Source organism: Carassius auratus, chromosome 43 (genome assembly GCF_003368295.1).
Source record: "Carassius auratus strain Wakin chromosome 43, ASM336829v1, whole genome shotgun sequence".
Taxonomy (NCBI): Eukaryota; Metazoa; Chordata; class Actinopteri; order Cypriniformes; family Cyprinidae; genus Carassius; species Carassius auratus.
Genome location: NC_039285.1, coordinates 8,201,946 through 8,214,215, shown reverse-complemented (window position 1 = coordinate 8,214,215; position 12,270 = coordinate 8,201,946). Strand labels below are relative to the sequence as shown.

Below are 12,270 nucleotides of genomic sequence, written 5' to 3'. Positions count from 1 at the left end.
GAAAATACCTATAGTCATAAACAGTGCATATTGTGTGTGTGTGTGTGTGTGTGTGTGTGTATATTTATTTATTTATTTATTTCCTAATATATTTATGTTAAGAAATGTATTTTTCCATAATAAATTACATTCCCAATTTTACATTTTAGAGGTAATTGGAATTCATATAATTTTGCTTTTTATTATTTCAAAGAACTTCTAAAATGTAAAACTGGCAAACTCCATTTTCTAAAATAAATTTATTAGGATATTAATGTATATTTTATACTTTGTTTGTTGTTTTATACCCTTTTTTTGTTGTTGTTAAAAATACTTTTTCCTGTATCTAACTGAAAAGTTTTAAAATATTATTATTATTATTATTATTATTATTATTATGACTGAATGAATGTTATTCAATTTGGTAAACCTGTTTGCTTGTTCCTGTGTCCTTAATATCACTTTTATCCTGTTAGTCTTTTGTAATATCCCTTTATAATGAAAATATTAAAATTGTCAAGTTGACACCCTTGCATAAGCTACTTCTCTTCTTTATTTTCATGTAAGCAATCAAGTTAGATTTGTTAACATTTATTAAGAATAATTTTTAAGCAGTTCCAGTGTTCAAACGTCAGTGCATGACATAAATGTCTATTTTTCTTTCCAAAGATGGGGAGTCAGAGAGAGTTTTGTATGGGTAGGTGGTAGATATGAGGGTGGGATTACTGTCCTGAGGGAGATGAGAGATTATTTACCTAATCTCTTTCAGTTTGGATACACATTTGATGGGCTCAGATAGGATATACCTCAAGCTGTTCTCTTTTTTGAGCAATTGGATGTGCTCTGTTTATACATAACATCAAAAACATAGACTGAGACAACCACAAAGCATAGCCTACCTACATGTCTTTGTTATAGGAAGCATATTTTAACACAGAGAAATTATAATAGACATTGATTTGGCACCTGATAGAGTATATTGTCCTCAGAGAGGAAAAGGCAGATTCATTAAGGAGTTTCACATTAGCATAGATGCCAGTGTTATTACAGCTGTTATGAAATCTTGACAAAGGGGTGAATTCCACTCTCTCTTCCTCAATAATTGCTGTCCTCCGTAGCCATGGAAACAAAAATTCCACACAGGATACACAGGAATTCCTGTTATTGCCTCGATTGAAGCCATCAAAATGGATAAAATTTAGAGGATCGCTGAAGTTTCACTAGAGGCTGAATCTGAATGGTCAGAGACTGTTCAATAAACCATTAGGGGATACTTTTGATTTTATGGACCCAAATGTTGCAGTGATAGACTAGTGAACCTCTTTGTGCACAGGATGAATAAAACAACATCTATTATTTGCTTTAGAAGTTTCCATGTACTACCTATTCTGTGAATTAAATGAGTGTGTGTGAGAGGATTAGAATGTAGCTGCTGTCTGTGAGGAGAAGAAAAACAGAAGAAGGGAGGAAATGAGTTTTATTCCTGGGGGTTCATTTGAAAATCTGCTCAGGTGTTTTTAATGAATTTCTATAAATTCCAAATGACTGATAGTTGTTATCAACAGCGGCTCTGGCAGTGATCTCTATTGCATTGTTAATTGAACAGCGAGCGCAGTAATTAAAGTTATTCTCAGTGCTGTGGGGCATTTGGTCTGAGCCATAATGGATCAGAACAGAGTGCTCTGCAATCAACAGGAAAGTTCTCGTTTCAGGAGAGCACAGTTGTCAGATGTCTCATGACCTCACAGTTAATTTTTACTAAACCAGAAATATATATATTTACCATTTTACTAAAAACAAATAATGAGCCACAGATGGTAAAGTAATGCCTTGTTCTATGCTAACATACTGCTTTCAGAGACAAAGCAGACAAATTTAGATTTTTCACTGTGATCTGTCAAGTGTAGACCGCTGTTGAGGCTCGGCTCAGTCTGCAACAGCGATTGCAAAATACCAGATTTCAAAATTGATGTAGATATTACAATGATATTGTTATCGCAAATTCTTTTCATGAAAATCTGATGTTTACAGTATTGTAAGTTTGAATTTGCCTTCATGCTGTATATGACACAGTATAGAGAAATTAGGAGGGATTCTCACCGTTGTCTGTATGTGTCCTTCCAAGATTTGCTATACTGGCCCTTTGGGGCCTTCTACAAATCCTTTCAGTGGATTGGCGGAATGGGGTTGGTGCTAGCTTGCCATGCCTGACTGGCCCCTGACCCTGGGGGTGACTCGCATGTCTGGGTCATGTAAGCTCCTGTAACCCACTTCTGCGCTGACGAGGGCCCGACAGCTGCCCTGCTCCTGCCCCCCCCCCCCCCCTCTCTCTCTCTCTCACACACACACACACACACACACACACACACACACACACACACACACAGTACTTTCAATTAAATATTTTATGTTCTTACCATTTAATACCCTATGCACCAACAATAATAAAAAAGGAAAACAATGCACGTTGCCTCGGACATAGAAGTCTCTGGGTTACAACACCATCCTCACAGTAACAAAATAAACAAAGTAACAGAATAAACAAAATATTGTACTTTTTTTTTTTTTTTGGTTTACTAATCTTTGAGAAGGCAGAATGTTTCTCAGCACAGCTTGCCCCATATTGCTTAATGTGTCTGTGACTGGATATTTCTGACCTCAGTCATACTATTTTTGCTCCCTCTGCTCTGAGTTTTACGTCAGAAGACACTGCTCTGTTTTATTGCTATAATGGATGCGGTCAGAATGAATAGGACATTAAACAAAATAACCTAATTTCACCCTGAATGTAATGGTAGCATCACTCAAATTTTTTGTAACTTACTTTCAGATATTTTATGATTATTTTGCTTTTCTGATTATTGTGGTTATTGTGTAATATGATAATGTTATTATTAAGTATATTTTAGAAAATTTATTATTCGGATATTTACTTGATTATTGTGGGTTAAAAAGTGTTTGTTTAAATTTAGCTTTGCAGAAATCATGCATTCACTTTAAAATCAAGTCACACTGCCTGCAGATGATTGATTCCCCTCCCACAACAAATGTGTGGATAACATCATAGATCGTAATAAATGGTTGAAGTTTATTGTGAAGGCTAACTTTTGCTAGTTTGCTAGACTCATTCTGTTGTCGGTTATGTGTAAATATTTACTTTTGGATTTACTTTTTCAGTTTCCTAATTTAAACCATTATTGGGCCCCGATGGTCCCTACAGGACACACAACTTGAAATGCCAGTGTATTGTACCTTATAATACAGCTGCTCCAGGTGTATATAATTACGCCTGTAATTATATCTTAATAAAACGCCTCAGGTTACGAATGTAACCAGGGGCGCTGCACAAGATCCCGGGCCCTATGCATTAGCAGTCCTAATGGGCCCCCCTCCCCTTGAAAATATATATTCCATACTTTTCAAGGGCCCTCTCTTCCTTTGGGGCCCTGGTAATCAGTACTGGTTTTACCCCCAGTCCAGTGCCCCTGAATGTAACCATGGTTCCCTGAGTAGGAAACGAGACACTGCATCCTCTAGGGGGCGCTTTGGGAAACACCTCGTTGTGACCCATGTCTGAAGCATACATTACATACATACAGCATACAGCCTCTGACGTCACTACCGGCGTGACTATAAATAAGCACCAAGAGAACACGTCATTCACTTCTTCGTCTAAAGCTTGCATCCGAAACATGACAGGGAGCTAAAGGAAGCAGTGTCTCGTTCCGTACTCCGGGAACCATGATTACATTCATAACCTGAGACGTTCCCTTTCAAGGGAATTGCGAACTGTGTCCTCTAGGGGGCACTATAGGGAACAGTATACCCACACGGCCATGCTGAGGGGAGAGCCGGCCAGATTTCATGGCAAACACTAAGTACCAACTCTACCATTTTCATGGGAGTTGCCCCTGGGACGTTTAGATGGCAGTCCATGGCATTATCGCTTATGGCCAAAGGCCTAAGCTACATACCCAGTTATTTGTTAGGTCCTCGGCCCGGGGTAGAGCTAAAGGCTTGGAATCAGGAAGGATTCCTTTAAAGGGATACGGCTAAGAACCCAGTATTTATACAACGTCTTGCCCGTCACACAGGGACTACCGCTTGCTCTCGTATAAGCTTGAAGAAGGAGCTGTCTCAATAGATCCCTAGTAGCAACAACCTGTTTAGATGGTTAGATCAGGGGATACATAAATGGAGTGGCGCCCAAGATGAACGGGGCTATCACCAACTCAAGAATTCAAGACTTCACATGCACACTTACCATAATATGGATGATCAAATACTGTTCTAAGGTGGGGCTCTCGTGGCTCTCTAATTAAGCAGCTCATAGATGGAATGGTGCATCTCAAATATGTTTGAGAGTCATCAACTCAATCTTTGGAAATAAGGCTGGAGCACTCTGAGAAAAAAAAAAAAATAATACAGAACTCTATATGAAAAAAAATAAAAAAAATAGAGTCTCATATGAGAGGAGAACTCCAAATTCAAAGTAGCCCACTCATAGGCAACCCTTCCTGGTAAATCTCCACAAACCTGGAAAACTGCAGTCATAACGCCAATTTTGAAGGCTGGTGCACCAGATAAAGTAAGCAATTATAGACCAATCTCTATTTTACCAGTTCTCTCCAAGATTCTGGAAAAAATTGTTGCAGAACAACTGGTTGACCACCTTGAAAATAATTAACTTATTTATCTTAAACAATTTGCATTTAGACCAGGATATTCAACTGAAACGGCCAACTGCTACCTTTCTGAAAACATCAAGTCTTCATTAGATAAGGGTAATGTAGTTGGAGCAGTATTCATAGATCTTAAACAGGAATTTGATACTGTGAACCATGAAGTGCTTTTGAACAAACTAAGTACTTTTAATTTTCCTGATCAAGCAACTGGCTGGTTTACATCCTATATTGAGTCAAGAGAGCAGTGTGTAAAAATCAATGCAGAATATTCAACTACCCGACAATCTACAACGGGAATTCCGGAAGGTTCGATTTTGGGGCCTCTGCTCTTTAGCTTATACATAAACGACTTACCATTATGTTGCAAAAAAGCAGAATGTCAGATGTATGCTGATTACACAATTATTTATATGTCAGCTAAAACCCCTTGTGTAGCAGCAGATATATTAACAAGCGAAATGGAGGGAGTGTCCTTATGGCTAAAAAACAATCACTTAACTCTGAATTTGAAAAAGACTGTGTCAATGTGTTTTTCAATGAGAAGGAAAGCAAAGGAAAAGCTTATAACTAGAATAAATCAAGAGGAAATAGAGGAAGTCAATGATTTTAAATTCCTAGGTGTAATTTTGGACCCCGGACTTATATTTTATAAACATGAAAAAAAAAAAAAAAAACTATGCAAAACTGTAAAGACTAATTTGAACTGTTTTAGAATGATTAGACATTACATACCCCTCAAGGCAGCACAACTGTTTATGCATGCCATGATATTTTACCAGCTTTCTTATTGTGTTACTGTATGGAGCCAGGCTTCACAGTCAACTGTCAAACCCATTATTTGGGGGATATATGAAACTGGGGGACATATGAAGCTTGCCATTACTTGTGCTTTTCTGTTTGTTGCTATTAGTTACATGCAAATTATACCTATTATGTTAAATGGTCGTCATGATTTTGCCAAGACATGCTCCTGGATCAACATGTTATATTTATCCCATAACGGTCTATAAATATAGACCCAACCCTACCCATAATTTATCCCTTTATTCATGGGGAAATGATAGCTGAATAACAAAGCACATAACAATGGTTGTAAACTTAAAACTGACATTTCTTGTATACTTCTCACAAAATGTTCCCAAAAAATCCCTCATACCTGATGTTGTTTCAGGATCCACAATTATGTTGATCCAAGAACATGCTGTACTTGCTGAAATCATTTTCACCTTTGTGAAATAAGCAAAGATGATGTTCATTTTGTAAAGTTACACTGGACTGAGTTGTGTTACCTAGTGAGAAGCATGTTGAACATGGAGACTCTCACTCATCAGAGATGACAGTTGGGTTCTCGGGGCTGTGCTGTGCGCTGCTGGCTATGGACACTGAGAGGGCAACACCTGCTCCTCTGCAGCTAACCTCCTTCCAGGATACAGAAAGACATCACAGACAACCCCCTCCTTTTCTTTCCTCTTACCAGACAGTCTTGCTCACTGACCCAATCCACATCTTCTGCTCTGTGGTCTCCAGATCCTCACTGACCTGACCAAGAACACTGACTTACACAACTGCCAACACCTCAAGAACCATCTGTATTTCTGTTTCTCTCCCCATCTCTGTCTCTCTTCAGATCGCTGTGTGTGCAATGCCCAATTTCTTTTTAAACAGAGTATGAGTTAAGCTGTGCCTCTATATTTTGGCAAAGATAAATGGGAAAGAGGTTAGATGAACATGTCTAATTCTAGGATGTCTGATATCAACTGAATTTAGGAGGAAAAAAAGAATGATATAGGATCAAAAGAAAAACAACTTTTTATTAATTGTGACAAACTCCATTGTGTGGATATGTGAGCTTTGAGATCGGTAAACTGCTCATTTAAACAATTCTGTATAATATTTAGCAATATAATTTACTTGGTTTTATGCTATATCAACTTACTGACATGAAATCTGGATTATTTTGCTTTTACATAAAATGTTAATTACATTTTCTCTAAACAACACATTTTAATAGCAATTTCACTGATGTTTAGACAAGAATAAAAACATCATGAAATATATAACATGTACATATAAAAATAAGAAAATGACAATGAAAAACCAAGCCTGTCTCCTCACTTGTAGTAGTTCTATTAGTTCATTGCTGCACGCACACTGCTCTGTCATTTGAGTCTGTTACACCAGTAAACTGCCTTGTTACCCCTGTGTCTTGTTGTGCAGCCTGACCAATTACTTTTGATCTTAAGAGGACATGACATTTGTAGGCTTTGCACTCTGAAGTGACTGCACATGTTAAAAGATGCATAGTGCCTCTTTCCTGGCAAATTATTCATGGTGCCAAGTTTCTAAGGGCATTGCTCTTTGAACCTAAAAGTACAAGGTTTAAATATAGGTCCTTGGAGTAACTTGTGATAAAGGCGTCTTTTAGGACCATCTTAAACTGAACGGCAGGGTCTTTAAAAGCCATATTTGCCGTCTTCCACGCCACAGTGTTTGGACTTTGACTTTGCATAAATTTGTCATCCTCGTGCATAGATTTTGCGCTTTTGTGGTTTTATGAATCTTTAACCGTGCGTGTACAGTTGCCTGACCACAGAGCTCTTTCTGACAGTCACCGATGCGACTGGCTTGAACTTTTGAACCTGGTCATGTTCTATGCAAAAGGATGTTCTATTATATGTGTATTCCCACAGCTTTTAGAGGAGGTATGGAATGAATTTATCTAATTAAGCAATTCAATTTGAATTTGAAAGCAAGTTAATTTGAACGAATCGAAACAGCCGTTAAAGAGGATCACGTGTACTTTGGCGAGGACTATATTAAGAGACCGTCTGAAACGCTATGCAGTGTTTAGAATCTTCAGCTGTGTTCCAATTTCTTTGAGCTCTTTGAAACCGATGCCCTTTCTTTCTGTTGTATGGTTCTTGCTAAGTCATGACTCGTTTGTACAAGGCTATGACTAGGACCTGTGCTCATTACCCTGAATCAGTTAGACGCAACAGGTCATCTTTGGGCCATAGCCATTGTGATATATATACAATATTTTCTTTTTCTTTTTTTTTCTTTTTTTGAAATAATATTTTTTATTAAAAATAGAAAAGTTTGATTAAAAAGGTAATTGATTTATATATATATATATATATATATATATATATATATATATATATATATATATATATATATATATATATATATATATCAATTCTGACTTTGTTTCTTGTCATTTTTAAGAGTTTATAACCCTCATTCTGACTCTTCTGAGTCAACATTTCTGCAGTTCTTGCAATTCTGACTTTTTTGTTTTAATATCTTAGAATTTTTATATCTTGCAATTCTGAGTTTAGCTATATCTCACAATTCTTTGAATCATGCTGCTGCCATCTTTTAATATTTTTGTTATTAATTATATTTTATACAGAAGAAAAAATCTGATTGTCCTGAAAGTGAGTAAATGGTGACCAAATTTTCAGTTTTGTATGAACTTTCACTTTAGTACTGTAGGTTTATATTTTTCTGTCATTTTAACTGTATACAATATAGTATTGATAATCTGCTCGCCACTACATGATGCAGCCACAGGTGGAAAACTGAGCTTGTGTAGTGATTTAATTATTTTTTTCATGTGCACAGCATTATGAAGTATTTGTTACTCTGATGGTAAAATTGAATGGAAAAGACCACGAGGCGATGCAAATGGGTCTTTTGATCTGTCAACAGCCTGCAGATTTTTGTTTCCTCTTTTACCCCATAACTGCTAATGGGTAATATGATGTATTGCATGTCAGCTTGGCATTATTAGATATGCACTCAAAGAGTCTTGTTCATAAGGATATTTTTTTTTTCCTTATTTTGCTTATTCAGCCATTTGAATTCTAGCCTTTCATATATAAAATTACTGTGATGGATTGATAGGAAAATGTACTAACGGAGAAAGAGAGAGAGGCTGTTGTGGATGTTCATGCTGGCAGCGCGGATCGTGGCATCTGTTGATGAAGAAACAGCATACTGCTCTTCAGCATGCCTAAGTCAGGTTTCTTCTTTTCTCCTTCCCAAAACAAATTTTGATATCTTTGAGTGTTGTGATCTGTTATTCTTTCCTTTAAATTAGTTGTGATATATACCTTTAAGCCTAAATTACAAATATTAAGGTGATCTTTGCAAGGTGACTTCTAAACATGGAAACATATATAAAAAAAATAAAAAATGTTGTAGTGTATTTTGATTCATTTTGAGTAATATACAGTATGTGCACATTGTTTATTTTTTATATCTATTGTATTATATTGCCAGTCTATAATTGTTTTGAATGTTGTAGTTATTTTAATGTTTCATATGGACAGTCTAATGTAAAGTGTTAATTATGGATGTTAATTGCACAAATAAAGAGTCACATTGCTTTTATTCAGGGCTAGATGAGTGTCTTTTATATCTTTAAACTCCAGTTTGGTAAAACAAGAGCCCCCTGGTGGTAATAAAATGAACTGGAAAATGGAGATTTGACTCTGTTTACCTAATTTAAATCCACTGCTTTTTATATATTCATCATTAATTGCACATACTGTTATGAGACAGTTAGATGCAGTACATTATGAGTTAGATGCAGTACATTATGACATGCAGTACATTTATCACATTTACTTTTATCAGACGCTAAAGCGACTTAAAGTGCATTCAGGATAAACATTTTTGTTTTTACCAGTAGCTATGTGTGTTCCCTGGGAATTGATCCCCAACCTTTTGCGCTGCCAACACAATGCTGTACCACTGAGCCACAGGAACAGTACATGTGAGTAGTGCATCTGTGGTGATTCAATTGGATTTTCATCTGTCAAAGGAAAATAATGCTGATTGTTTTGAAAGGATACAATTCTGATTAATATTACATAATATCTGTTGAATTAAACGTAGGTTGAACTGTAGGCGAATGGTGTTAAAGTCAAAATCACGAGGAAAAGCCATGAGAGATCAGTAGAAGCAAATACTAAGCACATGCTCAAACAAACAAATAGGGGATATGAGCGCTTGCACAGCCAGATGGTTCATGCATGCATGTCTGCACGCAGAGGTCATGGCAATGGAGAAAATAAGAGAGAGAGAGAGAGAGAGAGAGAAAGCATGACTCTCTAATCCCATCGGAGAGCTGCATTCCTATAATGGGAAATTAATAACAAGAGCATGATTTCAGATTAAACAGAGCAGTTAGGACCATTAGATCGCTTTCATCGCTGGCATTAGGGCAGTGGATCAGGGATTTCCCCCCAACACAAATCCTGTAAAGTAGGTCAGTGTCTATTGAGTATTAGCACCATGGCTGTGATCCTGTTGTTTTAACTCCAGGACAAGGAATTAAACCTTTGGGCAGCTGAACAGGATAGGGCAGGGGTTATTTGAAGGGTAAATTGAGGGGGTAGGATCGAGGGCATGATTGGATCAACTCCCGGACACGAGGACGGACGTAGTCAAATGTAATGAGCCCTAAACCTTACACTTCACTTCTAATTCCCCCCTCTTTTCATTTTCTCTTAATAGAGCCAACTAACACCGCTGGAACCAACTAAATTACCACCAGTACCTGTCAGCAGGCTCCCCATTAGATCTTCTTTATTACAAAGCTCCACTTCCTGGACCGAAAACAATCAACTGTTCCTGTTTTGGACCATATTGGCTTTAATATAACACACACACATACACACACACACACACAAACACACACACACGCAAACACACACACACATACATATATACATACATATATATATATATATATATATATATATATATATATATATATATATATATATATATATAGTATTATATTTTAATAAAGAATATTTAAAAAAAGTTTATTCTTTATGGCAAAATTTTATTTTCAGCAGCCATTACTCCAGGTTTCACTATCACATGGTCCTTCAAAAATCATTGTAATTTTTTTGAATATATTTATTTATTTATTTTGGTGAATGCTCCCTAATATTGTTTTTTAAGAGGTCTTCATTGTCTGGCTATGGGATCTCACACCTCTCCAGTGCTTCTTTCTGCTGTGATCTGATGGTCTAATCCGGGACAGGATATTAGACTTAACACAGTGGGAACTCTCACAGGAAATGTAGCTCTGAGGGTGGGCTGTTCTCGTTAAATTACGTGCATAGATTAAGACACATGCGCCACACCACAAGTTATTTCCACCTGACTTGCGGGAACCCAGATAAGATGGATTGATGGAGATGAGTGGAAGGCAGCATGTAGGTGTTGCGTGTACGCTGTACCAAGGGCTCAAATGACTTGACACGGCTCCAGGGACTCAGCTGCCTAGCAAAAGAATAATCAGGCGAATACCAGAAGAACCAATTACAATCAGTTTCTGTAATAACCACATCCTGGAGTGGCCAGTGACAAAGATCATGAACAGAGGTCAAGGCCCTCTCAGATGAGTGCGGCTTGTTTTGCTTGGGTAGCTGTGGGCTCTGCAGGGGAACAGGGACACTGGCAGCGCCTGTCAGATACCAGTGGAAATTAGCTAGATTTATTTCCACACGGAATATTGTCCTTGTATCTGACTAAAGAAGAGGCTGCAGTGTTTTCTGGTTATGCCATGCATTATGATCTCAGAAAAAAAAAAAAAAAAAAAAAATCCACACAAAATGTTCATTCTTGCATTACCATGTCTAAAGAAAGTGAATACACCAATGCTTCAAGGATAGATCCCAGAAAATGGACATTGCGTGAATACAAGCACGTATCAGTGTTTTTAGGCAGATTTGAATCGGAGGAGTAGATGTATGCAAAACTGTGCCTAATGGAGCGGGTATAATAGATGGGGAAATTCCTATTAATGACTCTGGGCTGATCACTCAGTAATGTCGTTAGCACTGCTATACAGGATTCTGGGAAGAGAGAGTGCCGGAGTCTTCCATTGGGAGAATAGTGTCTGGCTCATGGGAAAAGAACCAAAGCAAAAGGCAAAGGATAGTGAAGGCTATTGCATCGAAAAACTTTTGATGAAGGAGTTTTTGAAGAGTGGGGGCTATAAGGGAGCCACAAGCCAGGACTCAATAGTTGAGCCTCTCCCAGCCTCTGAAACCCAGTAAAAGAGAGAATTGGACTAAGCTCTGGGGTAATCTACGATGTCATTAAAAGTGACAACATCTGTTTCATCTGATCTGATGCTACTTTGTACTGTATGTCTCCCTCTACCACCTCTTGAAGTGCCAGACTGATCCAGATGTGCTGAGAAAACATACAATCGTCTTTCTGCCTGTCTGTCTGTCTATCTAATCTGTATATTGTTCTGTCGTTCCACTATATATGGTACTTCTAAGTATATTTATCTAACATCATAGTCTTGTATTACATAGCAGTTACTACTATTTTCAGCATGTGATTCTCTGTCAGTATAAATGAAGTGAATCAACGTGATAAGCACGTTTTTCCAAAGTCAAACAATGGGTAAACTTAACAAGTGATAGCTCATATAATGACAGGACAGGAGTAAAAGCAGACTTTAGATATTAGTTACTATGGCAACTTGAGCAGAGAAGTGTGTGTGTGTGAGTGTGGAAGAGAGATATGTTTCCCTGCAGCAGGACAATGACGCCAGCTGTGTTCATGA

The 12,270-nt window shown here is 37.4% G+C and overlaps 1 long non-coding RNA gene across 3 annotated transcripts in view; it reads left to right on the top strand.

Annotated features, from left to right (window-relative positions):
• Positions 1 to 12,270, top strand: part of LOC113061605 (uncharacterized) — a 31,128-nt gene that overhangs the window by 12,542 nt on the left and 6,316 nt on the right. Inside the window, exon 4 of one of the 3 annotated variants that reach the window (XR_003278390.1) lies at positions 10,191 to 10,380. The exons of 1 other annotated variant lie outside the window; for it this stretch is intronic. This is a non-coding gene — a long non-coding RNA (uncharacterized LOC113061605). Of the gene's footprint in view, positions 1 to 8,573; positions 9,051 to 10,190; positions 10,381 to 12,270 lie in introns of those variants that run through there. One more of the 3 variants, XR_003278388.1, reaches the window with a different exon arrangement.